This window comes from Pithys albifrons, chromosome 5 (assembly GCF_047495875.1).
Source record: "Pithys albifrons albifrons isolate INPA30051 chromosome 5, PitAlb_v1, whole genome shotgun sequence".
Taxonomy (NCBI): Eukaryota; Metazoa; Chordata; class Aves; order Passeriformes; family Thamnophilidae; genus Pithys; species Pithys albifrons.
The window spans coordinates 1,584,363-1,611,881 of record NC_092462.1 but is presented as its reverse complement, the minus strand read 5'-3'; the positions used below and the strand labels follow the sequence as shown (position 1 = coordinate 1,611,881).

At 49.2% G+C, this 27,519-nt stretch overlaps 1 protein-coding gene across 4 annotated transcripts in view; it reads right to left on the bottom strand.

The window, feature by feature from the left end:
- Positions 1 to 26,420, bottom strand: part of SHROOM3 (shroom family member 3) — a 74,424-nt gene extending 48,004 nt beyond the window's left edge. For 3 of the 4 annotated variants that reach the window (XM_071555351.1, XM_071555352.1, XM_071555353.1), the window contains exon 1: positions 18,507 to 18,672. The gene's annotated coding sequence lies outside the window, so the exon portion shown is untranslated. Of the gene's footprint in view, positions 1 to 18,506; positions 18,673 to 26,383 lie in introns of those variants that run through there. The other variant, XM_071555359.1, reaches the window with a different exon arrangement.
- Between the last annotated feature and the right edge of the window lie 1,099 nt (positions 26,421 to 27,519).

Here is a 27,519-nt window from a genome sequence, read left to right as displayed (position 1 = left end):
GTGACTCGGTACCCCTCAGAAAAGCACTCCTGTCGCTCTGGAGCTGAGGCAGGGCCCTGGGGTTTGGTGATCCTGAGCTGTGGAGCCCAGACAGAGCAGTGCTGCCTCAAGGGCTTGCACAAAGGAGTGATGGTTTATCATCTGATGCTTTTTTCAGAGCCCAGAATGTTCTTAGAACTGTAGAAGCTCCTATTCCAGTGTTGCAGCAGAGGGATGGCTCCTTGGGAAATGGTAATTAAAAGAAACAGAGGCAAAGCCAGCAGTTCTGCCTTCCTTCCTGGTTTCAGTCAGTTCCCTGTGTCACCTCTGATACTCATGAAGGAGATCAGAAACCAATTTTACTGCCAGTTTCCCAGCCACACCTCTGGTGCTCTCAGCCCAGCCCTTACACTGGGCACTACAGGCCCTGGTTGGGTAACAGCCTCATCCTTCCTGGCTCAGACTCTGCCTCTTCAGACACTGCCTTTCCTCCCCCAGCAAGAACCAGTCCTGGGAATGTCCTGAGCTTCTCAGTGTGGAGTGACACTGCAGGGCACACTGGGGAAAAGCTGCTGTCACACGTGTCCCTCTCCTTCTCTGCTGCTTCTCCTCTGCCCCAGGGGGAAAGGGAAAGAGATGAAAAAGGAGCAGGAGGGTGAAATTAATAAGGGAACCCCAAAAGAAATGAGAGAAACCACAAAGAAACGCAAAGAAAGGCAGACAAGGGAATCCTTGTGAGGAAAGGTCACCTAACAGAATCACCCAGGATAAACCTTTCTGTGCATATGTGGTGCCATCTTATCAAAACAGCCATTACTTTTCTCATAGAGGGTACTATAAAACATTGATGAAAAGGTTTTCATTCCTTATTATATTCTGAAAGGTAATGCCTCACTTAGGCCCTGCTTGTGCCCATCCACATAAAGGCATTTTTGCCCTACTGCCCCTGTTTTGGATCCTAAAGGAAGCAGGAATTACTTGACCTGTCATGTGGATACTGAAGCTGAAATGTTGCTAAATTTTTAGATAAAGATCTTTACAAAGCAGGTGTCTAAATTCATGGCTGACTTTCCAAAGCACAGGGCTGTTTGCAGCCCCCCTGACTTCAAGGAGTCCTGCTCAGCCAGTCACAGTTTTGGGAAAGGAGGGAAAAGATAAGGATCCCTTTTGATGGAAGCCTTGGCCTGTGGGTCAGGACTGGGATGGGAATCAGGCCTGAGCAGAATGAAGGCACAAGCACATCACGGGTTACTGTCCCCTCCCCACTCAAGAGGGCCGTGTCTTCTCGCTGTATCAGTAACAGGAGATCAGACTGCCTTCAGCTTCGTTAATGATGCGCTGAAATCCCACATGCTTTCTTTAAAGAGTACACAGGCAGCAGGGCAGGGCTCTCCTTTGATCTGCAACCTGCTCCTTCCCGGAGCACTCTGAACACTGAACTCCTCCACATGTCCCAAAGAGCATCCTCCATAAAACAGGAGGACCAGGAGCAAGGAAAGTACCAATAATCGCCCTCCAAAACCAATATATCCACTCCACATCTCTAATTACAGACAGCCAGGACAGATCCTGTGGTGGAGACAGGAATGTTTTTAATTACACAGGGTCACTAGACTGCCAGGTAGCCAATGGCTCTCTCCAATTATCCTGGGCTGGCTGCTCCCTCCTCTTTGGACACATCAGGAACAGCTCCTCTTGGATGAGTTCACCAAAGGCACTGACCCAACAGAGACTTGGAGGGACACTCAAATTCTGCAGTTTGTGATAGCTGAGAACCTCCATATTGCCAAAATAAAATGGACATGCTTACAACACAGCCTTTCTTTCACTCAGTTATCCCACAAGCCAAGGGGTTCACTCAGATGGAAAAACACTCCTTTGCTGTGAGAGGGCACAGAGGTTCCTGCCTGACATTCTACCTCCTTCCACCAGCGGTGAAATCCTGATTCTTGGGAGGCCAAATCATAGAATCAGTTGGGTTGGAAGAGACCTCTGAGATGACCAAGTCTAACTCTTAATCCAACCCCACTTTGATTACCAGATCATGGCACTCAGTGCCACGTCCAGTCTCACCTTAAAACCCTCCAGGGATGGGGAATCCACCCCCTCTCTGGGCAGCCCATTCCAATGCCTGAGCACTCTCTCTGCAAAGAACTTCTTCCTGATATCCAACCTAAACATCCCCTGGCAGAGCTTAAGTCTCTGCCCTCTTGTCCTACTTGCCTGAGAGAAGAGACCAAACCCCACCTGGCTACAACATCCTTTCAGGTAGTTGTAGAGAGTGATGAGGTCTCTCCTCTTTTCTCCAGGCCAACTGATTTCTGCAAGGAGGGCATGGAGGCACCTTGGCATTCCTCCCTGCCAAGACACAGCACTGGTACTTAGTCTGAAGTGCAGCCTGGGGGCTTTGCCTAAAGCAGGCCCTTGATGCCTTATGCAAGTGTTCCTACACAGCTGGTGTTGAATTAAAACCCTGCCTGTTAATTTGGCATATTATTAGCTATGAGCCTTCCTGTTCCCCCATGGCAGAGATGCTGCAGAGAGACCTTTGGCCACCCTGGCTGGAGCTGCCAGTGAAGGTTCAGGGAAGGCAAAGGCAGAGTGTGTGACTGGGGTCTGGCTGCTAAATGACTTCCTGTATCTAAGAAGAAAGGAAATTTCAAGCCAAAAAGCAAATGCTCTGTTCTGAGCAGCAAGTGATGATTAATTGAATGAAGACACCCAGTGCCATCCTACCCCTGTGTTTTGGATTAAAGCTTGGCCATGTGACTGAATATTTCCAAAGGTCAAATCTGAAGCTTCTTAGTTTCTGCCAGAAGAGCTGCTGGTCCCCTGGGCTGGGGGCAGAGATGTCAGCTCTGCCAGCAGGAGAGCCTTCTGCACAAGAAATGGAGTAAAAACCTGACAGAAGGACTGAGAGGATTCAGAGTGGCCTGGAGCTCTCAAGACATCCAAGGTTTTATTATTCCCTGCATAAACTATATCAAGGCAGCACAATTATTCCCCATTTACCCCAGAATAAATGAGAACAGAGCCAGACTCCACAGTAATTGAGAGCTGGGAGTGAACTTGCTCTGTGAGTCTCTGGGAGCCCCGAGCCACCCATCATGCAGACAGTATTAATTTTAAGGGGATAAATAATGCAGGGCAAAGGAAAAAAAAATCCCACGCCATCAACCCACAACATTCCAGAGCTATTTACTGGGTGGGTTTTTTGGTCATTTTATAGTGGTTTTAACAGATTTAAACACTGTCCTCTTGATTCATTAGTCTGGTCTCCAGTGAATAACTGGAGGTTTTTACAAGACTAGCAAACACTCTGCTATTATATTATTTTAACCCCAGCTGTAGCAGTGCTGATCTGTGACAGTTTGATAGCTGCTTTATCTGCAGAGCTGGGGCTTGCATTTTTTTTCCTTTCCTCCCTTTTTTCCTTTTGGTGAGAGCTGGGGGAAAGCCACAGCAGACAACCTTGTAACGTGCTGATTTGTTCTGCTGGGGTCTCCCACCCTCCAGCCTGTCAGATGTGGTTTTCAGCACACACCAAAAAACTAATCAAAGCAGCCCTGTGGCCTGAAAGGTGCAGGCAGAGACTTCCTGACACTTGTCAGGAATTGCCATCCCTGGGAATTCTCATGCCCCACCACCCACCCTGGGTAACCTTCATAACAAAACAGGGGCTCAACGCCTTCAGACATGATTCAGGTCAGAGCAAATGTTGCTCGTGTTTTATCACCAGGGAGACTCAGAAACTTCCCAGGAATGAAGTTATGGGAGCAGGGAAGCCGGGGAGCTCTGAGGGACTGTCTCCCCCAGACAAGGAGGCCTCAGTGCCAAAGCAACACGGCCAAGGGCAGCGAGAGCAGGGAAGAAAGGCCCCCTGAGAACCTGCAGGACACTGGTTACAAACAGGTGGCTGAATGCTAAAGAGAGAGACACAGAGAGAACAAGCAGCAAGACACAGGCATGAATGGAATATATTTTACAGCCTGGCATGAGGAATTTAAGGAATTAAGACGGTTCCTTTTTGTTTCCCAGCTTAGCAGAAGTATTCAGGCTTTAATTATCGCTCGTCTTGCTGATGGAACATAAATCCCCAAGAATCCCCTTCTGGGGCACTCTGCAGTCTTTGACTTACCTGACACCCAGAAAGAATTTGATTTTGTGCCTGACATCGCTGTCAGCAAAGAAGAGAAACTGGTGTTAGAGGTTTTAGCCTCCTTTATTGGTCTTGGCTTGCACAGTTTGAGGACTTGAGACAGACTGGCACTAAACAAAACTGCCCAATGTGCTTTTGCCCTGAATTCCAGGGTGCCACTCTGTGACAGGATGTCTGGCAGTGACCCTCTCCCCTCCTCCAGCACAGGGCCTCTGTCCCCTCTGCTCCAAGGGCTTGATCCTGCCAGGCTGTGCACACTGTGCCCACAACCTGCACCAGGGCAATCTGGATCCCTTCAGTGCAACTGCTCACATTCCTAGAGCTGATCACCATCTCAAAAGCTTTGCTGGATCAAACCAGAATATTTGGCAGTGTAGGGGACTGGGGAATTCAGGAACCACCCCTTTTGGTGAATCATATTCCATGATTCTGTGGGCCCTTTCTCTTGGGCAGCCCAGCAAACACTCCCAGAAGGAGACAAAGGCAATGAAATTATGGGGGGAGCAATTTCCAGACTCTGGGATGGGTCAGAGTCACACTGCAGTGTAAATCATTCATTTTTCCCTTGCCTTTGACTATGTTGGTACTTGTGGGCAGAGGAAACCCCCCGACCTCCAGGCCTGGAGCAGCTCCCTCAGCTGCTGGTCCATTGCAGGTCTGAGCCCAAGGAGAGCTTGAACATCTTCAAAACTCTTTGGCTCAGGTTTCAAGGGAAATCTCCCTCTAATTCACTTGGTTTCTGTTAGAGCCCAAAAGGGTTTGAAGACAATGTCAGGTGAGAGATCTGCAGGGGGAGAAAGCCCTGCTTTAATCCCCAGTGGTGCAGAATGTGTTTGGGTCTCTGCTCTGCAGCTCTGGCTATTCTAACCACATCCCAGGAGCTTCATTCCACCCCATTTGCTCAGCCTGTTTCCTTCACCGGGCTCACAGGAATGTGACTGAGAATAAATCTATCAGCTAGAGAGAAACCTCCTCTTTACATCTCTAAGGCCTGATGGAGTTTAAGCACAGGATTTAAAGCAGCTCACTCTGTTGTCCCTGTGCCCTCTGGCAGTCCACACTCAAGGCAGGAGCCAGGTTTTACAGCATAAACAAAGCAGGCTGCTAAATAATTGAGCTGACAAACTGGTTGGAAAGGTTGTGCTTCCAATCTGGCAAAGAGGCAGATCTGGTCCCTTGACCTCAGGAACAAATCCTGCCCCTGCTTTTAGGGCACAGACATCCCCCCTGTCCTGTCCTGTCCTGTCCTGTCCTGTCCTGTCCTGTCCTGGTGTCAGTGGATCAGTGTGGTTGGAGATCAGGCCCTGAGACATCAGCAATCCTCCCTGGCCTCACCTTAAAACACACAGGCTTGCACTCAAGAGATTGCCTTTTCTGTTTGGTTTTTTGATGTCTGGGTGCAAGATCTGAGGACAGTTCCCAAGGATCCTCTTTCCAGTGTCTAGCCCATTCCTCTCTCTTCCTCCAGAAGTAACCAGCAAGATGTTGGGCATCTGGCTAAAGGAGGGAAGAAGAACCAGTGGCAGAGCTCAGGAAGTGGGAGGAGCACCACAGGTGTACAACATCACAGTGAAATCTTTACAGGTCATCAGTGAATGCTTTTCCTGGAATACCATTCCAAACTTCACTCATTCCTGCCTTACAGAAGCCTCACCACGTGCCACGTCCCTCCAGCAGGAGCTGGGACTGCTCTGCTCAGCCAGCAGGCAACCCCAGCAGCAGTGACACTGCAGGGGAAGCTGCAATGGCAGTGACACTGAACAACAAAAACCTTCTCAACAAGCAAATCCGAGCCCTGGTGAACCCAGCATGGAACACAAGCCCCTCAGAGCAGAGGTGGGTAAGGAACCTGAAATGTGGCAGCATCAGCTCCAAGATGGCCTAAGATTTACACCAGAGCCATTTTCATCAAAAAGATAAGATCCTTCAGAATTCTTAGGCAGCTTATGGTAACTACCAACCCTTGTTCATTCATTCTCTAAGAAAGCCATTTGTTACAAACTCTCATTAACCCCCACACGCTGAGGGCTGAGTCAGATGAATGATGTCTGCCTGGTAAGCTCCATGACAGCAAGTATTTTAATGACTGAAATTAAAGCAAGATCCTCTTAACTGTGAAAAAATAACCCTCAGTACTCAGGTCTGTTTTAGGCAAAGCACAAATCCAGTGGGGAGGGGCAGAGCTGGGAATGGATGGGGTCTCCCATGTGTGCACTAATGGACAGCCTGTGGAGCAGAGGAAGGTGCAAGGAGCAGCTACACCACCTCAGACCAACACAGAACTGCAGCTGCTGGTGTTTGTCACCAACCACTCTGCAGGACACCAGTTTCCAGAGCTGTTCTCACAGCCAGTGTCACTAATGAAATAAATGGTTTGGGGCTGAATAACTGCGTGCTGTACCCTCACAGGCAGGACACTCTGCCACCAGCCCCGCAGGTTTCCGTGGCTCCCTCGGGGCTGATGCCCCAGGGCACACACACCTGGAGATTCCTGCTGCCCCAGGGGCTGGCCCTACCTCTGGCTCTGCTTCTGTGCCAGCAAGCACTGCTGGTTCCCAGCCCATGAGATACAACCAAGCAGGTACCCACCAGCAGGAATTCAAAGCCAGTGTCCCGATCCCTGCAGCATCCAGCACACACAGGGCACTGTTGGTTACCTGGAAAGTGTTTGCTCTTAATCCCCCCCTCCCAGCACCACAGGACTCAGCCTGATCCAAAGCCTGGAACCAGGTCATGCAGTTGGCCAAGCCATTTGTACAGAGAGACACAGGGCACTGCAAAGGAGTTGTTCCAGCCTGCCACCTGCTAAACTGAAATTGAGGACTGCTCCTTAATACCCAGCACAGCTGACACTGCTGGACCAGTGGCCATTATCGGCCTGTCCCTGAGAGGCTCTGACAAAACTGGGACAAGGAACAAAGCACCTTTCACCCCAGAGCACACTGTGGGTCACAAGGTCGTAAGACACAGCCCAAATTAACATTCTGCCTGCTGCTAAAAGGTTCAGGGGCCTGGAAAATACCGCTCTGCTCCTGTCCCAGGCCAGGGGTGGGAAGAACAAACACAAGTGTGGGCAACACTTGGCAGGTCAGGCCTGCAAGCTTTACCCCCTTGAGCAATCCAGCAATCCTCCCTGTCTGCCCAGTGCCACTGCAGCCATCAGGGAGGGGTGCCCATGGAAACCTGCCCAAGGAGGAGAGCCCTTAGCCATGGAAACTGTGCTGAGGCATGCATGGCAGCATTTTAGCAGCCACTTCTCCTGTTGGGACTTTTCCACGTTTCCCTTTGTGTTTTCCTTTCTTTTCCTGTAGTATTTATCCTTGCCAGTGAGGCAAAAGCCCTTGGAAAGGTTTCCTGGTGGCCCACACATGTTGCAGGCTGGATGTGCTGGGTAGCAATGTCATCATAGAATCACTTAGGTTGGAAAAGACCTCCAAGATAATTGAGTCCAACTTGTAACTGATCCCCCCTTTGTCAACGTTCAGCCCTTTTTTGAACACTTGCAGGGGCTCCACCACTTCCCTGAGCAGCCTGTTCCAATGTTTAATCACCCTTTCAGTGAAGAAATTCCCCCTGATGTCTGGGCTCAGGCAGTTCAGTTCTATTTAGGCTGCACCAAACACTCCTGGGGTCAGTCCAGCCCTTCCTGCTGCCTCCCTGAACAGCACAGGGGGGAGAAGAGCTTTTCCTTCTCTGCTTCCATCAAAAGACAAGTCTGAGCTGCAACTTGCTTTTAGTGACTTGCTGGACTTGTGCATGTAAATGAACAGAACACCCAAAAGACAAATGGACAATTGACAGAGCCAAACCCAACTCCCAACTGTTTGTTACTGCTTTTTTCCCTGCACAGATGTCTCACTTGGGTTTACACACCCAGCCCCACCCACACCCAGCCCCATGGCTCAGGATTTATCTTGGACTGCAAACAAACCAAGACATAAAGGCAGGTACAAAGCTGTTTCCCTGGGTCTCTGCTGCAGCAAACCTGCTTTATGGTACCTCCTTTATGGCTCCTTGTCATGTGTTCCTCATTCCTGGTGACCCCTGTGACAGCAGAACCCTCAGGGACAGGCCAACACCAGCATCACAAGTGTAAAGGTGATTTGCAGCACAGAGCCTGAGTCAAGTGGCCAAACTTTCAGCCTGTTGGGATGGCAGGGAGTAGCCCACAGTCCTATGGACTCTCACACTCATGCAGAGCTACAGGCACCTGGGGGATCTGTTTATTAGCCATATTTCAGTACCACCATAAAGAAAGAATGACCCACTGAGGGAGAGGGGAAGCAGCAAGGCCAAGGTCTGGGCCCATGAGCAGAGCCAAGCCCTTGATAGGAGGGAGAATGATGAAGAATCTGTTTCTCTTTTTAGCTTCCAAAGGCTCATTGTTGAGTGACTGTGGCTGAGGAAGGAGATCTTTTCCTTTCTAAGAAGCAGTTTCTCACCATCTACTTAAGCAGGAAAATCTGGGCTGCGGTTACAGCAGCCAAAGGTACAAAGACATTCCTCAGAAAATTAGAGAGGAGGACCTTATATTTGTGATTTAATTGCCATTTCATACTTTCAGCAGTGCAGTGCATTTTGCAAAGTGCTGTGCACATGGTAGTTAAGCCTCACAACATCCCTCACCTTGGGGAGGACTGTCACCTGTCTGCTGGGACACAGAAATGGAAATGCACAGCAGTAAACATCTTGCCTCTCATCCCACAGTGAGGAGGAACGAAACCCAGGCATGCTGGCCCTCTAATATTTGTACACCTACTCATCAGAACTTACAGGATGTAACTACAGGCCTTTATTTTAATGTGGTCTATGAGGAAAGAACTACACTGCTGTTTTTTTAACAGCACATATTAATTATTCTTTCCTTAATCCTCCAAGGGGATAAACAGTGAGGAATAACAGCTGCCTAACTCCCAAATTTAAATGTTAAGTGCTGACAGTTTGTATTTTCCTTTGCCCCTAAACATTCCCCTGGAGGCTTGTTGTGTCTTTGCAGAGCAGGAGATATTCACATGGACTGCACACAGGTCTTATTGAAGGGCTCCATTTCAGACACACCAAAATGCCTCCTTGTCCTCCACAGTGCAGAACTGAACCACAAGAAGATGATGGCTTGGTCCTGGGTAGGTGGATCTGGACTGATGCTTCTCCTCAGCCACTCACTCAGGCCAGGCCTAACCTTCATACTCTGCAATAAAAGGCAGCACAGACCTTCTTAAAACAATCCAGGGAATTCTATCCCTTCTCCACAGACACAACCACCTCTGCTTCCTGATAAACTGGCACCTCACTTCAGTTTGTGCTTCTGTTTAAAACATACTGAGAGCTGAAGTTGCTGGGATTTGTTTCTAGAGGGGTAAGGTCACTCACTGCCTCAGCTCCAGGCCTGGAGCAACACCACTTGCTCATGTCCTTAATGATATCACAAGGCTCGTGCCTTCAAAAGACTCCTTAACAGCAGCAGGAAAAAGAAATGCCTGGGAGGTTCCAAAAACTCCTGTCTGAAGGCCTAAGAGGTTGATTTATGAGTCTGGGCCTCTAAGTAAATGTTCAGTTAGGATTTTGTGGAGGGCTGGGGATCATTTCCTGCTTTGTCAGCTTTATTAAATGGAGCAGCCGCTGCTGCCCTTCCAGAAACAAGGCCCCTCTGATAAGAACAACCTGAAAAACAAGAGCAGTTCAAGTTCCAATAGCACCAATTCATCATTAAGCCCAAACTCCTCTTCATGAGGTCCTTTGAAAAAAGCCTACACCAGGTAAGGAAGACAGAGCTGACCAACGTGGAATCAAAGTGCCTGGATCCTGAACAAAACACAGACAGTGCTGTTTGCACTTGGCTGGGGAGGAGCTCAGTTCTCACCTGCCAGTGTGCAGGAAGGACAAGGCAGGGGCATTTCTCAGGAAAAGCTCAGTTCTTACCTGCCAGTGTGCAGGAAGGACAAGGCAGGGGCATTTCTCAGGAAAAGCTCAGTTCTCAACCTTCCAGTGTGCAGGAAGGACAAGGCAGGGGGATTTCTCAGGAAAGGGTCAGTTCTCAACCTTCCAGTGTGCAGGAAGGACAAGGCAGGAGCATTTCTCAGGAAAAGCTCAGTTCTCAACCTTCCAGTGTGCAGGAAGGACAAGGCAGGGGGATTTCTCAGAAAAGGGTCAGTTCTTACCTGCCAGTCTGCAGGAAGGACAAGGCAGGGGGATTTCTCAGGAAAGGGTCAGTTCTCAACCTTCCAGTCTGCAGGAAGGACAAGGCAGGAGCATTTCTCAGGAAAAGCTCAGTTCTTACCTGCCAGTGTGCAGGAAGGACAAGGCAGGGGCATTTCTCAGGAAAGGGTCAGTTCTCAACCTTCCAGTCTGCAGGAAGGACAAGGCAGGGGCATTTCTCAGGAAAGGGTCAGTTCCCATCTGCCAGTGCGCAGGAAGGACAAGGCAGGGGCATTTCTCAGGTGTGCTCACAGCTGAGGACACACATCAGGCACTTGGGAGGATTCAGCACCTGGGAGAGGCCAAATGCCTCGTGCTCTGTGAATTCACAGCTCTATTTCCAGAGTGTGGGCCTGTGGGAGGCCCACCCTGCGATGGGACACTCCTGGTAAGCCAAAGGACAGAGGGCCATGAGCTCTACCTGGTTAAAGGGAGGGCTGGGAAGTGTCACACCTGACCCCGTGGGGGTTTTGTGCAAGGTCTTTTGGCACCAAAGGTGTTGTTTGAAATGTCCCAGGGAACCTCAAGCATCCAGGAGTCCACCAGCATCATCCAAGAGGCACTTGGGTGTGCAAATAAAGGAGCTGTGCACTCAGTGCTGGCTGCCAGCAGGTCCTCCTGTGCAGGAACAAACGTCAGCTGTGATAAGGATTTGGGCTGGTCACACACAGGGGAGTGGCCACACAGATCCCTGCTGGGAACCAAAGAACTTGCAAGGGTTTAAGGGCACTATCCTGTTGCATTAGGTGGCAGTTCCAAGGTGGGTGATCCAAGCCTAAAGCAACTCAAATCTGCCACAATCCAGTGAGTTTTGGTTTGGATATGCTGGATACACATGTGGGTCTTTGGGAAATGCCTCATGTTGACTTTTAAGCTTGGAATTGTCATGTTTAGTGCTCACCATGCTGAGATGACCAGGCCAATATGTGGCCTCTAAAAACCAGAAGTGAAATTACTCAAGTACTCCTTTATAACTGCCTGAAAAAGCTGCACACACAACCAAGTCAGGAGTAAAACCCACAGCTGAAGTGATGCCAAGAGAACATGTGGAATACAAAGGATACATAACCTGAAGAACCACAAGTAGAACAGATGTGGAAAAGGCATGGGAAAAGGTACAGCTGGTGAGCTGTTGCCAACCTTCCCAAAGACAAATCACTGTAACTACAATAACCCCACCTCTTTTCTCTTGTGTCATTTTTGTCTCTTGGATACTTCAGCATCAGAGAAAAAAACACCAGGTTAACAGGAACACTGTTTAAACTGGGTCATTTATATGTTGCTAAAATACTATAAACCTTCCAAGTTATTTGTATTTTAGATGGTCCTGTCATGCAAATTCAGTGAAAACATTTTTCAGGGCCAGCCCCAACCACAGGTAGTCCAAGATTAACGAGCTCCTGTGTCAGGAAGAAGCAAAGCCAGCCAGGGACTTGGGAAAGGAGGTACCAAGTGTTATCCAAAGGTGCCCCATGATGACAGCAAGGTACCACACAACTTCCAGTCCTCACCTGGGCTCTGCTGTGAAGGCAGAAGTTTGGTGCCAAAGGAGAACATGCCTTGGGGTGCCACTATGTGTCACTGCAGTATCTGACACAGACTGAGAGCTTCAGGAGCAGGGATTAGACACAGACTGAGAGCTTCAGGAGCAAGGATTAGACACTTTCTTTGCTAAGTCCAGAGCAGAGAAAACAGCTGGAGACACCCACCTATTCTCAGAGTTCCCATAACCCCCTCAAAGCTCAGAGCATCCATCGTGCTTTGGAAAAGCCAAGTTCTCACTTAGGATTTCCTGGCTGCACCTGGAAGGGCCCCATCACACAGCTCTCCTCAAGGTGCTCCAGGGGAACTGGAAAAGCAGCAGCAAAGAAATGGCAACATGAAATCAAAAGCTGAGAATTATTCACACCGAATTGTCTCCCTCCATTTGTCACTCCCAACCTCCAGCTCCAGCAAAGCAGAGTCAAAAACTGCCCTGGAAACAAACCCCTCCTTTTGTTCTCTAAGGACTAGAAGTCTTTTTATATTTAAATGAAAATCTGTCAAACTAATTATGTGAATATGTAATGGTCTCATTTTGCACTCATTAGGGAACATGGTAATGGCCATAAATTCCTCTGACGGATGTGGATGTGTGAACACCAATGTCTGGTAGCGTCTCACAACCTTCAGGCTGGACCGAGGCTTTTGTCTGTAGGTTACACCTCTTGAGACAAACAAAAGCCTTAGGATTGCTTCAATGAGATGCCAAGGGCTGCGTCACAGCAGCGCGATGAGCACGGTCCCTGTGCACACACAGACACAGACAGACACACAGACACACAGACACAGACACAGACAGACACAGACACACACACACAGACACACACAGACACACACACACACAGACACACACACACAGACACAGACACACACAGACACACACACACACACAGACACACAGACACAGACACACACAGACACAGACACACAGACAGACACAGACACACACAGACACAGACACAGACACACACACACACACACACAGACACACACAGACACCCACAGACACACACAGACACACACACAGACACACACACACAGACACAGACACTCACACACACACAGACACACACACACAGACACACACACACACACACAGACAGTCACTCACACACACACAGACAGACACACACACACACAGACACAGACACAGACACACACACACACACAGAGACACAGACACACACACACACACACACACACAGACACACACACACACACAGACACAGACACACAGACACAGACACAGACACACACACACACACAGAGACACAGACACTCACACACACACACACACAGCCCGGGGAGCGGGACGGTCCCCGCCAGGACAGCGCCGTGGCCCCGTGTCGCGGGGATGCCCTGCATTGTCCCACAGCGTGTACGATTTTCTGCTTCAGGATAGACGGGCAGGGCAGCACAGCTGCCCCCGTGGGTTGCTCTGAGAGTCCTGTCGGGAGAACTCCACGGGAATGTGGCATTCTTGGCATTTTTCTGGGCTTTCGATAGCCATAGACAAAAGGAGGAAAAAGAAATAAAGAAATATGGACAAGCAGCACTGAAATAAATGTGTGTATGTTACAGCTCATTTATAATTCACACTCTTTTTCACTCCTTTGTCTGATGATGGATAAGTTTTGAAATAAAACTGAATTGGAATTAGAACAGATCCCAGTTTTTAGTTAAACAGATGCTGGGGAAAAAACCAGCATCAAGGACCATCTAAGGCATCCATGCCTGGATCAGGGATCTTGTTGTACATTGCAACAGCTTTCAAGTAGAGGACAGAGCAAAGGAATAACCTGATGCTAAGGTACAGTTAAATTGAGTCAGAGTCTGTGTCTGCTCAGTGCAGCTCAGAACAGCCCTCCACAGCTGGCTCTTGCTCTTGGCTTTTTCCAGCTGGGCCAGAAAAACCAACAGCCTGTAGTTCAAGCTGGCAACTCACAGTCCCCTGTCCCAAGTGCTAAGAGAGAGTTCCTGGGGAGGGAGAAGAGACTGAAGAAGCCATGGGAATACCCACAGTGGCTCACTGAATAAATAAACATGACTAGAGACACCAAGTGCTTGATTTTAATGGCTGTTTTCTCCACCTCACTCCCCTGCTTTTTCTTGGGCCATTTACTGGAAAGGACAGTGGTGAGAGCACGGCTGTGGCCGAGTAAGCCCCTGATTAAAGCCTAAATCTCTGGTTGCAGAAGCATTGCCATTTTCCCTGAGTGAGATCAAAAGTAAAAGATAAAACTTATGAGGAGGTGAAAGGCTAATGGCTCCTGAAAATAGTTTGGTGGTGATAGGGCTGAGATTATTTCTTCGAACAACATTTCTCTCATTAAAAGCAGGTAGGTATCAGATTTTAATGACTTGTTTTGTCCCATCTGGGTAGGGCCAGAGAGACTTTACTCCCCTGTTCTCCACAGCCGTCTCACAGCAGAAATGCTTGACCTGCCTTCTTATCATGGTTAACTGATACCTGTGCTTGAAAGCAGCATTTTTACCCTTCTCTACAACCTTAGGCAAATATACCTGGTTCTCAGAGAGCTGACAGGAAGGCAAATCCCCTACTGCAAACTGACAGCTGTCAAGTGATAATAAATACCTGGAACAGGGAGAGTTTTATCCCCCCTCCATGTCCCTATCAGCTTTCACTGAAATTATACCCCTGCTCCCTGTGATCAAGCCACTGTAGCTGCATGCCCAGCTTCAAACACAGCCCTGAGCACTGGGGGGAAACTGCTGCTTTTCCTCCCCTCTCTCCTTGCATGAAACCTCCCAGAGGTTTGTTTCACTCTGGTAGTTCCCTGACTTCCTCTTGTCCGTGGGGGCTTCTCCACTTATTTCAGGATTTATTGCAGGTTGATAGGCACAGGAAATGCTAAGGAAATACTACTGAAACCAATATACTGTTTGGGAAAGTTAAATAGCCCCGAACTTCTGGATGTCTCACATCAAACCTCTTGAAACTGCTCGCGTCAATTTACAACTCACAATTCCTCGTCTTAAAGTAATTAAAGCACTTGAAACCAATCCACCTTGCTGAGTCACAGCCAAGGGTTGAGCAATTGCCTCAAAGGAATGAGGCCTCAGCTGCTTGACAGCAGCAAAAATGTGAAGGTGTGGGGGGAAGAGAATCTGCATTTCAGAAGGCAATGTTCAGGAGACAGGAAGGAGTAGAACCATTCTGACAGACAGACAGACAGACAGACAGACAGACAGTTCCTGTCCCTGCTGCATGAATAAAGGCTCTTCCAGCATTAACCCTTCCCAGTGCCATGATGTGTCACACTGGTGTCCTTAAGAGACAGAATTCTGATGTGGCAAAACCTTCCCTGGAATAAAAGCTGGCATGTTCCAGTGACACCAGTGATGCTGAGCTACCAGTAACCCCCGAGAATCCAGTCCCACCACCTCAGGATGCAGCCAAGCCCCCTGGTGAGGACAGCAGAGCTCGGGCTGGAGGAAAGGGATGGGCACAACAAACCAGTGCACTGGGATTATTTACACCAGTTATAGCCTTGGCATTAAGGCAGAAGGGGTTTCTGTTAAGAGGACAATCAGGTGGCTCCACATGCACTGGAGACTTCACTGACCTCACGGCAAACACAGACCCACTCTTGAATCAATGGAACAAGATTTTGGCAATTAACAACAAATTACACACGCAGAAAGGAAAACACCTCCCCAAACCAAACACAACCTGAGCTCTAAGAGACCCTTTTTCCCTTCAGCAGCCTCTCTGCAGAGCAGGAATCCCAGCCCCGTTCCCGCTTATTCATGAGTGTGCAGGGAAGAGCGCCGGGAAGAATGTCTTATGACAAAAAAAAGCAGCAGCAGCCCATTCCTGAGCCGCTGTTGCCATGGGCCCGCGGGGCTCACAACAGATGGCAGCGAGAGCCATCCCGAGCCCGGCTCTGAAGCTGTCCACTCAAGCATGCCATGTGCATTCCCCGCATTCCTCCGGGCCCGAGCGCCCGGTCCAGCCCAGGCTCTGCATCCTCCTGCTCGCTGACAAAGGAGGCAGCAGCCTGCGGGGTAACGGCGGCGGGGGAAGGCTGGGCTGAGGCAGCGCATCCTCCTTGCTGCAGGAGGACATCACGGCATCCCAAACACAGATCAGAGCTAAGGTCACGGCCAGAAAGGATTCCCTGTGTAACAGCTGAGAAAGTGTGAGGGAAAGAGAGCAGGAAGAAAACAGATGGACTAGGAGAAGCAGCAGGTGGTGGAAAGCATGGCTGAAGCAGCAGAGTTGTTCAGGTGTGTGGCACGGGGACACCAAAAGCAGCAGCCATGGACTCCAGGGACTAAAGCCAGGCTAAGGAACAGTCAACCCGCTGGACAGCAAATCGGAGCGTTCTGGTCACCTACACCCAAACAACAGCCGGGCTGGCTCTGCAGTCAGCAATGGAATGTGATTTGCCTGTCGCTTGCTGATCACACAGAACCGGGTTCTTAGGGGCTGATTTGCATTTGGCTGCTGGAGTCGGCGGGTTTTCCCTTTTTTTGCTGGGGTGGGTGTTAAAACAAGGCTGGAGACAAAGCAGCAGATGCTGTGGGCTGACCACGAGGCGCAGGGCTGGCCGTCCTCATTGTGTGGAGCTGCTGGGAAATGTGCTCCCTGCTCCGCCACCCAAACCTGTCCCAGCTCTCCTCCAGGGCTGGGACTCTCCTGACCCTCCTAAACGCTTCCAAAGGACCAGGGGATAAAGCTGTTTTCTGGTTTGTTTTTCTTCTGATGCAGACAAGGCACAAGCTTTAGGCTGGAGAGAAGAGCCTGACTTTTGCTAAAAGCTGCTTGGGCAACTATGTGTGCAGTCTTTTCTGTGCAGGCATGCAGGAAATTCTCCCTCCCTCTCACACACACAATGGTTTAGATTTGGTATTTATGAGCTTAAGTTAGAAATAAAGGAGGAATGAAGTTTCCAGGTGGCTCTTTCTTTCTTTAATCTTTCCTATGTTTCTCCTTCTCCCTCCCTGTCTTTTTTATCAGTCTTTAATCAAATTCCTGCTGTTACTTTTACTGAACAAAGGAGATGCTGGCACAGTCCTGCAGTGCCTCTGTACATGGGTTGCCCTCTAACAGCCAAGTTGCTACGATTTATTGCTAAATGGTCCCTGCAGGCTGTAATTTATGTAAGGCAGAAAGAAATGTCCAGGCTTTGGCAACTAATATCTGGTAATTCTTCAGCCACTTGGGGTTCTGGGTGGTGTTGCCTTTAGCCCTTTGAAGGCATTCAAAAGCCTTCTCTTTAACATACTATAAAACAGACCAGAGAAGACAGAAACATCACCCAAAGATGATTTTTTCAATTTGTTTGAAGGGGGAGACCACCAAATTTAACTCAGGCATCTCTTCAATTCACAGGTGGGAGGTTCCTCCCATCAGTGCAGTCTGGGAACATGCCCACCCGTGTAGGCCTCAGGCCATGCCACAGGGTGGTGAGATCTGTGCTCTAACACATGCTGAGGGTGAGCTCCACTGCCTCGGGAATTATGCTGACTGGTTTTGTCCCAGTACTCCACTAGCAACACTTCAACTGGCTTTGACCTGCACTGCCAACTTTCCCTAACCAGACTGGATCACAACAGCATAGAAAAAACACAGTTACAAAAATTTCACCAGGTTTGGCCAGTAGTCAAAGATAAATAACCCCAAACAAACTAAAAGTTAAAAATATTCTAATAGCAGTGAAGCAGGTAATGAGTTTAAAGTTTCATTCATGGATTTACTAAAGGAGTTCATGTCTCGGGAGATAATCAAAACCAAAGTGCAATGACCTTAGTTTTATGATTCATGACCAATCTAAGAGGGTGGAGAGGTGTGTGTTTGATATACAGCAGGTCTCCAAGGAAAGAAAATCTGTGCAGGCCCACACTGGAGCCACAGTGATTGCCAGCACTGGAGCTGCACTGGCTGCCATCTCTTATCAATCAGCCTCTCTCCCATTCTCCCTCTGCTCCCTGCCATGTTCCCATATTAATCAAACAGGAGCATATCCCGGATTGCAGGGCTGGTCCATGTCTGTTAAACAGTGACGCAGAGCACTGGCCTGGGCTGACACCCACTTTAAATGACTCTGTTTATAAAAGCGGCAGGCCAGAAAGAGTGCCACGTCCTTGAGCAGAGATCCTTCCAGACCATAAACTGTAAAATCCACCCTACCAACCGCTGAATGGACATGAATCACATCCTCTGCTCACCAAGACCCAGAACCCCCAGTGCAGGGCATTATAATTACCCTTGGACACCACGGGTGGGAATGAATGGCCTTAGAGATGCTGTGGAGCTCTGGAAGCTCTCCCAAGTTCAGCTCTCCCAAGTTCAGCTCTCCCATCAGCTTCTGGCACTTTTCTAGCCTGAAGTCTGAGAGATTTACTCACTTTGCTCAACAGCTTCCCAGTGACAGAACCAGAGCCCTGGCACAGCACTGGCTCCTGGCTTAAAACAGCAGCTGGAAAATCCCCCACTTCTGGGGTGGCATCACGGCCTGAACACTCATTTGCTCTGAAGTTTATGATGCTCGTGACGTTCAGGACCCAGAGAGTGCTGAGGTGTCCTGCCCTCCCTCTGTGGTGCGGCCCGGCCGCCGCCAGCGGCACGACGCTCCCCTGTGCCTGGAGGGGAGAGGCCACTTACCTTTGGAGACACCAGCCCGCGGCTCAGGCATTCCCATCCCGGCGCCGGAGGCAGCCTGGCATGTGGCGAGCAGGGAATGGCACTGAGAGCTCGGAACGGGGAGAAACGGGCGCACAGCACTGAAGATACCGACGTGCAGATACAGGTGCGGTGCGGAGAGGCACCTCAGCGCTAATCCCGCCGTAAAAAGCAGGAGGGCTGCTCGGCAGAGGCAGCTCAGATTACTGCCCTCCTCCCCAGCAGTCGTCAGCAGGCCTGACGGACAGGAGCACAGACCGTGAGCAAAGGGGGAATTTGCTGAGTGAAAGTGTCAGTCAGCTCTGTCGCGACTCCCCGCAGACTGGGGCTTGGCCCCTCTGTAATTAACACTGGGCTTGGCGGGGAGAGAGGAGGAAAGACACGACAATGAAGAAAGAAGCGTTCCCAGCCAGCCAGGGATTCTCGTTTGTTTCTCTCAAAATTCACCCCTCAAATTGCATTTGAAAGATGTCATTGGGAGCAAGGGTGGGGGCTAAAAATCTCACAGTAGGGGGGAGATGTAGCAGGGACTTTGGTCCCTAAGTTGGGGCTCAGCAATTTGGCTGAAAAGGATGCCCACAAAATGCTTCCCTTTTGCCACCCATCAGCTCTGGGGGTCCCACTGCCTCTGCACCAAAGCATCGGCCTGAGAATGTACCTTGTGTACCTCTGGAGGCATAACCCACCTGAGAATGTACCTTATGTACCTCTGCAGGCATAACCCACCTGAGAATGTACCTTGTGTACCTCTGCAGGCATAACCCACCTGAGAATGGAGCTTATGTACCTCTGCAGGCATAACCCACCTGAGAATGTACCTTGTGTACCTCTGCAGGCATAACCCACCTGAGAATGGAGCTTATGTACCTCTGCAAGGATAACCCACCTGAGAATGTACCTTGTGTACCTCTGCAGGCATAACCCACCTGAGAATGTACCTTGTGTACATCTGCAGGCATAACCCACCTGAGAATGGAGCTTATGTACCTCTGCAAGGATAACCCACCTGAGAATGTACCTTGTGTACCTCTGCAGGCATAACCCACCTGAGAATGTACCTTGTGTACATCTGCAGGCATAACCCACCTGAGAATGTACCTTGTGTACCTCTGCAGGCATAACCCACCTGAGAATGGAGCTTATGTACCTCTGCAAGGATAACCCACCTGAGAATGTACCTTATGTACCTCTGCAAGGATAACCCACCTGAGAATGTACCTTGTGTACCTCTGCAGGCATAACCCACCTGAGAATGGAGCTTGTGTACCTCTGCAGGCATACCCCACCTGAGAATGTACCTTGTGTACCTCTGGAGGCATAACCCACCTGAGAATGTACCTTGTGTACCTCTGCAGGCATAACCCACCTGAGAATGGAGCTTATGTACCTCTGCAAGGATAACCCACCTGAGAATGTACCTTGTGTGCCTCTGCAGGCATAACCCACCTGAGAATGGAGCTTATGTACCTCTGCAGGCATAACCCACCTGAGAATGGAGCTTATGTACCTCTGCAGGCATAACCCACCTGAGAATGGAGCTTATGTACCTCTGCAAGGATAACCCACCTGAGAATGTACCTTGTGTACCTCTGCAGGCATAACCCACCTGAGAATGTACCTTGTGTACCTCTGCAGGCATAACCCACCTGAGAATGTTTTACATACGTGCACTGAAGATCAGCCCTGCCTCCCTTTTAATGCCCAAGTCAAACAGGCAGGAAGGTGAAGAAGGGGGATTGGGAAAAAACAAGTTCTGCATTCTAGAGCTGTTGGTGTAGCCAATGTTTTGTGCAGGTGCACATGTGAATGCTTTGCCCACCTGTGTTTGGGGAGTGAGTGAGGCTGCCTTGTGCCTTGTGCTGCACACAGGAAGGGCTGTGCATATAAAAGACCATTTGATACTGTCTGTGCAGTGTCTGCTCCTCATTGTCCTTCTGACTGAGGCATTCCACTTATGCAGCCATAAGGGAGAAACAATACCAAGGGATTTGGGTGACCTGTACAAGTCCATTCATGAAAGAACATAAGAGAGTCAGAGTGATCACTACACCCTGACATCTGTTTTGCTGAAGTAAACCCAGGCAAACACAATTTATATCTACAGGATTATGTTAGTGTTCATTAACCTTTCCTGACCCCAAGCCCCTTTCAGAGGAAACCTTGGATCAAGCAGGAAAGGCAAGGAAAAGATTCTAAGAAATGGTTTTATATTAGTAGCTGAGCAACTAAATATTTAGCCTAGCTGTGTATGTGTGTGCAACAATGACACACAACCAACCAGCCCCCTGTAAATCAATATTTATAGTCAGCTCCTGGAAATAAAGCCATGCAACTGCAGCCCCTTGCAGCAGAGATGATGGAAGGCAGCTGTTCTCAGTTTCCCCCTGCAGCTGCCCTGTGGAGGTGTCACCCTGCACTCCCCTGCACCTGGACAGGTAACCAGAACCCCACTCCAGGCCAGGGATTTGCCCTGTGCACTAAAGGTCAGCCCAGACACCATCCCAGGTAGTGAACAAGGCCTGGAGTGCTTGGAGAACACATGCTTGTTTGTCTGAGCATTCACACTGTTGTGATCTGATCCAGCTCCAACCTAATCCTCAGGAAATTCCAAAAGAAGGAGCTTCACACCCTAAAAAGCACTTTGTACAGCACTGGCAGAGATTTCCCAGCTTTTCCAGAGTCACTTGCTGACAAATCCAACCCCAGGCTGATTATTGCCTGAAAAAGGCAAACTAATCCACAGGGCCTGGGGGAAAGGAGCAGCTAACATGGAGCAGCAGTGGCTGGAATTCCCTGGGTTCCTCATGCAGCTTCAGGTGAGGGTCAGTCTGTAACATCCTAGAGAGGATAACACATCATGGTGGCTGGCACTCATTTTTTCCCAAGGCATTTTCCTACCATCCCCATCAGTGGCCTAAATCTTATTTTTTTCCCAAAATCTTATCTAGATCTTCCTCATGTTTCCTGCTCCCTGTGGGAAATTTCCTAGAGGCCTGGCAGTCCTGAGCTGTAGGTAATTAAATTCTAGACAGTAAGGATTTGCCAGTGATTTCAAAATTAAGTTCTGTTCACCCCTCAGCTGCCTGTCCTGTGACCCTTCCTAATGTGGCAGGAACTGCAAACATTTAGATGAATGCATGGAAATCTCCTCTGTGAAAATACTGATGCTTGAGATATTAAAGACTTACCAGCTTGATCCAACACACAAGGAAAGTTTAAAGCCTTTCCTTACCTGGGTACAGGGTGCACAGACCTCAGAAACCCTGATGGGCTTTGGCTGGTCACACCCACTGGCATCACATGAGTAGACTCCAAGCAAAGGCTCATTTTTTTGGAGTGTGAAAAGGTGCACTTTAAAAAAGCTGTGACACAAGAAGACACGACCAAGACATGAAGCTGTGGAGTTCACAACACACACAGAGCAGTGCTCACAAGACCACCCTGCCAGCCCGGGCCTCTAAGCTGTCAGTCCTAAGAATTCCCTGTGCACCAAACCCTCCTGTCTCCCGTTATCATCACTGAGCACAAAGTAACTGTGCCACAGAGCAGCACTCTGGGAGTGCAGGGTGTGTGAGCCAATGCCAGCTCCAATTAATTTCATTCACAAAACTTGGATTTATTCGATGCAATTTTTTGGCACGCCGTCAAGTAGGACACAAAATTACATTAGTGTCATAAGAGGAAAGGATTAGTCGACAGAGTTCTTTGAAGAATTGTGCTGGCACTTGTCTTTTTGTACAGATGCCAGCAGCTTCCCCTCTCTCCAGGAACAGCCCATTTTCTGCTGGTCAATGAGGGAAGTCGCTGCTCAGTGAGGGTCTGAGCCAAAGCCCTTTAGAGTCTGTGGGAATCTTTCCACCGATTTCCATGGGCTTGAATCAGCTCTGAGCTGCAGATGTCAGTGGTCCTGACATCTTCCTCCCACACTTCCACACCTCCACAGGGGCATTTATCAGCTGGAGGGGAAGACTTTTTTCCTTTACTTTTTCTAAAGCTTTAGTTATAGCAAATTGCTGCCAAAGAACAACTTTGTAGCTATGGCGTAGGTGTGAGTGTTCAGGATGTCTGGGTTTAATCCCTGATCTTGCCCCAGAGGTCTTTAAATGAGGTGATGGGAACCAGACCTGCCTGAAAGCAGAACACTGGCCATGGGAGGCCCAAGTGGCCCAGCACCTTCCCCCTGCCACCACCTGGAGCCTCATGTGTCAGGGAGAGGATCAGAGCAGAACAAATAGACCCACATGTCCAATGTGCTCCCAGCCCCAGGCAAGGGGGCCCAGGGACAGGGATGTGCCAAGAGACTGAGCTGAACAACCCAACTGATGGAGGGAATCTGTAGGGAAGCATGAAAATGAACATGCAGATTACAGTTATAGCCAAGGATAAACTTAATCCTTTCCTTTTGTACAGTTTTTAGCACTTTAGAAAAAGGAGGATAATGTTTTCTATCCCCACTCCTCCTTTATTTGACTTGCATTTCTAGTCCAAGGTTCTTTGAGACAGAAAAGAATTGCAGGAGCTGCTAAGCCTGAGGCAGACACAAACCACTGGCACTGCAAACAGAGAATCAACTGCCTTGAATACTGATCTGTGGTGGAATATTGTAGATACCACATAAATACACTTGGTGGCTGCTCATGTCAGAGTGGTTGGATCTATGGTGAGAACACACATGTTGTGCACCTTGGAAGAAGCAGCTGTGCTGTAAACCACAGCCCCTGTGAGATTCACTTGGTGCAACTCCCTGTCTCTGCAAGCACCAGTGTGACCATCAGGGCCCCTCACACCCCACTCTGTGCTGGCCTGAGCCCTAAAAACAGTACCCTGAAGGAGCTCTGCAGGGCTCCTGCATGGCAGCGTGGGCAGAGCAAGGGCTTAAAGCACTGGTAATTCTCTGCAGAACATTGTTAGCTGCTGTTCCACCAGCAAATTTTAATAGAGCTTTGCATTAATTAACCAAGGCCAAGGCTGATCCCTTCACAGTGTACTGTCCCCTCAATGAGAATGACTTGGTGTGTTCACCTCTGCCCTCCCTGCACCAGGCCAAGGTGGGTGACACAGCAAGTGAGCAATGGCCTCTGGAGGCCTTGGCTCAGCCCCTGTTGGTGCCAGAAGGGGTGTGTGGAGTTGTCCCCATGGCTGTGGGTCCCTTTGGTGTGACACCACCATGCCTGGCTGAGCTAATTGCTGCTGTTACAGACACGTTGAGTGCCCAACCATGTAAACAGTGTGAGGCTCCCACACCATTCCTGCTTACTGACCTGTGCAAAAGGCTATTTTTGGCAACTGCTGGAGGCCACTGTGGTGGCAGTGCCCAACTCTGAGCCTTATCAGCTGATCCAAGCATGCACAACACAATGAGATCAGACTGATACCACTGAAAAGGGTCTTTTTTATAACTGCACCCAAGTCTGCTTAGATACTGGAGTTGGAGAGGAAGCAACAAATAAAAAAAACCCGAGTTGGAAAAAATAAACTGTCTTTCATAAGGAAACAGGTAAGGCTGATTTCCTTTGTAGCTTTAGCTTTCAAACAGCTTCTCCTGCAGCTGGTTAAAGATCAACTGAATATCCAAACTCTCTTGGGCAGTTTGCTGAGGACAGTAGGGCAGCCTCCCTCTACAGAATCCAAGGAACTGGTCTCTCCAGTTTCCCCCAGTGATTCACACCTACTGTTCCCAAATGGCCAGACCTTGAGCAAAAAGATCTCCCCAGAATCAGCCTGAGGATTCCTCAGGCTCGCTGGAACTGGCTCTGCTCATACAGACATTTGTCAGCAGCAGTGACACAGGCACACTGAGTCATTCCCTGGGATGCAGAGCAGATCTGGCTCCAGCACAATGGAGTGTGAGTACCAAACTCCCTCACAGCACACCAGTTGCAGGCCTGAGGTGTACAGGAATGAACACAGACACACATATCTGAGGCTACTGTCCTGGAAATGAATGGGCAAAGCAAGCCCAGGGAGCCAGGAAGGAATGGGAGAAAGACAGGAACTGGCTTTAGGAGTAGCCTTTGAAACAAGTGAGATATGAGCAGCCCTGTTAAAGAAACAGAGAAAGCAGAACATTTGAAAACTGTCACTGGGCTCCAGAGCTGGGGATGAGACAAAGTGCAGCTAGAGAGCATCCATGGAGAATTATTCAATGGTTGTCTCCCAGATAAGGATCCTCTTAGGGACTGGGCACAGTATTTATTGATCACTAGGGCTCATTTGGTCATTCTCTGCCTCTGCCCTACTACAAGTCCATGAGCAAGGAAGTAGAAAGTACATCAATTCACAGCTTCATGTGTCTCTCCTCCCACAAGTTCCTCCCTGAGGACAGCAGGAGATCTGCTCAGGAGAGAAATCCAGACTATGGTCCTCATGTACTAACTACTCTGGTGCTGGCTGTTTGTTTTAAACCACTCAAATTTATTAATATTAAAAATCCTTGTGAGATGGGTAATTTTTCTATTTATTTTAGCCTTTCCTCTCATACTGAATTTTCCCTTCACATTCCCTTCACTGAAACCATTCCCACTCTTTCCCTCCATTGCACTGATCAATCAAACTGCAGCTGATGAAGGCTGACGATGATGCATCAGTGCTGGGCTTTGCAGATGACATTCCAAGGGAAATAGCACATGATTGCATCAGGAGTGGGAAGACCTGCAAGGTGTTGTAACATCCAGTTTTGCTCAGTAACACAAGTATGGGCTCACTCTGCTGCCACTAAAAGCTTACCTTTGTCCTGAAATAAAAGCCAAGGTGAAACAGAGATCTGAAGAGTGTGAGTTTATGTCATCCCCTAAGCATGTCATCCCTCAGGTCAGGGAGTTCTTGCACTGCTGGTACTAAGAGCAATCAACCCTAATGCACTCCACTGAATCATCATGGCTGATTTACAAAACACAGCATCACAAACACTCCAAAAAGAAGTTATTCTGCCCACAGAGGAGTCAGGATGTCACTTTTTTGGGGGCTTTTGCTGCCTTCATGCCAGCACTGCAGGGTCAGCTGGGTCTGGGTCGAATTACCCAAACTGAAGGCTGGGCTCTTAGCTCTTAATTGGGATTTTCCACTTCTAAGTTTATGGATTATCACTGAGCTTTAATTGTGCATGAAGGGCCTAAAGTACCTTGGCAAGGGTTCGGTGTGTGAATGTAACACCTCTCAAAGTTAATGGGCTTGATCCTTCTAGTGGTGATGACATGAAACCATAGAGGGCTCCCAACACAATTTTCTTTCTTTTCTGCTAAGTGTGGAAATTCAAGACAGAGCATGCCATAAAGTGGTACCAGCTGCCACCTGACTGGCACAGCAAAACCTGTTTGGACATGGCCACAGTGAAAAACATACAGAAAACATCTCCATTAGGGTTTAAAAAACCAAACAACACAAATTCCACACCCAAACATTTCTGATTCAGAATTGTCTATCACTCACCTGCAGAACACCAAACAGCTCCAAATCTTGCTGAGGCCAGTGGAAATCTTTCTGCTGTCACAGCAACAGTGACAACATGCAGCATATGAGGCAAGAGCTACGAACAGAACTGCCACCTTTCCACAGAGAGCCCTGAGCACTGGGGAGCAAGGTGGGACTGCTCATCCATCACTGACCAGGAATTCTGGAGTGTCATGTGCAAGAGAGTGGGGTAAGGATTTCACAGGCTTGGACATACCAGTGACAAAGGAGTGCTAGAAATGCTGGCTGTAAGGAACAGACGTTTGCCCCTGGGCTCATGGCTGTGTGCTCCAAACAAGGCTTGTGCTAGGCTTAGGCCAAGCCATAGGCTGTGAGCTGGAGCTGTGGGGAATGCTGGGATGGCCTGTGGGGCAGGAGGGAGGCAGGGAAGGAGTGTGGATCTTGCCTACCTGCGGACAACGAGCTTCAGCTTCTTGTAGGAGCCTTTCACCAGCGAGATGGCCTCTCTCCTGGAGCTGCTCAGTTCCACCTCGTTGATGTTCACCACTTCGTCACCAGCCTGCAGCTTGGAAGGCAGCGAGTCTGCCTTCCCTCCCTCTTCCACCTGCACAGGGAACACAGGACAAGGCAGAGCTGAGCCCGTGCTTCTCTTGGAAGAATTAGGTCCACCAGCCCCAAACTCTGCTCCCAGATTAAGAAACCTGGTCTCCCTCTGCCAGCCACCTTGCTCCAAGGTCTGTGCTTGCCTCTCCTGTGTTTCATACAGATGGAAGCCTGGAATCAGCAGCCAATTGTTTTGAACCAGCCCGAAAAGTCTTTGGTATTTGGAAGCAGTTAACACCAATCAAATGGCCGTGGAACAGCCGATAAAGGCATCCAGGCACCAGCCCAAGGGCAAAGCTGGGATTAGAAGAGCTTGGATGTGATTTTTTATTTCAGGCTCCTCTTGGTGATCCGTGTGCCTGATGAACACCAGCTGCAGCAGCAAAGAGGTGCACTCAGGTGTAGGTAGTTAATGCTGTGCAGTGCCTCTGTAGGGCTTTCCAGCTGGGGGTGTAGAGAAAGTAGACAATTATTTGAATTCTATGTGAAAGGAAGCAGCCTGCTCAAGGCTATGCAGTGGCAAGGCTAGAAGGAGAATTCTAGGGCACTTCCCTCTGCTTGGAATGGCCCATCACGCACATGTGACTCCCCATCAGTGTGCTGGCAGAAATACATCGAGTCTGCAAAGACAGGGACAAGGCAGAGGACAAGAAAGTTTGCCCTAGGACCAGTGAGTCCCAGCAGTCTCTCTGCAAAGGTGTACTAGCATAGCAGAGGGCCCTTGCAAATCCTGAGTTTCTGGAGATTCAGGAATACCACTGATTCCAAGTGCAACTGATAATCCCTTTGATCACAAAACTTGCCACCACAGAGCCTGATATTCAAAGCACTGGCAGCCCCTGCTCAGCACAAGCTGTGCCCTACGTTAGGATTGTCCTGGGACCCACACTTGAGTGTAACATCTCAGGGACAGCCTCCTCCTTCAGGCCTTCCCAGAGGAATGTTTTGGGCTGGGTTCAGCCCCTGACCCAGGCAGGAAGGG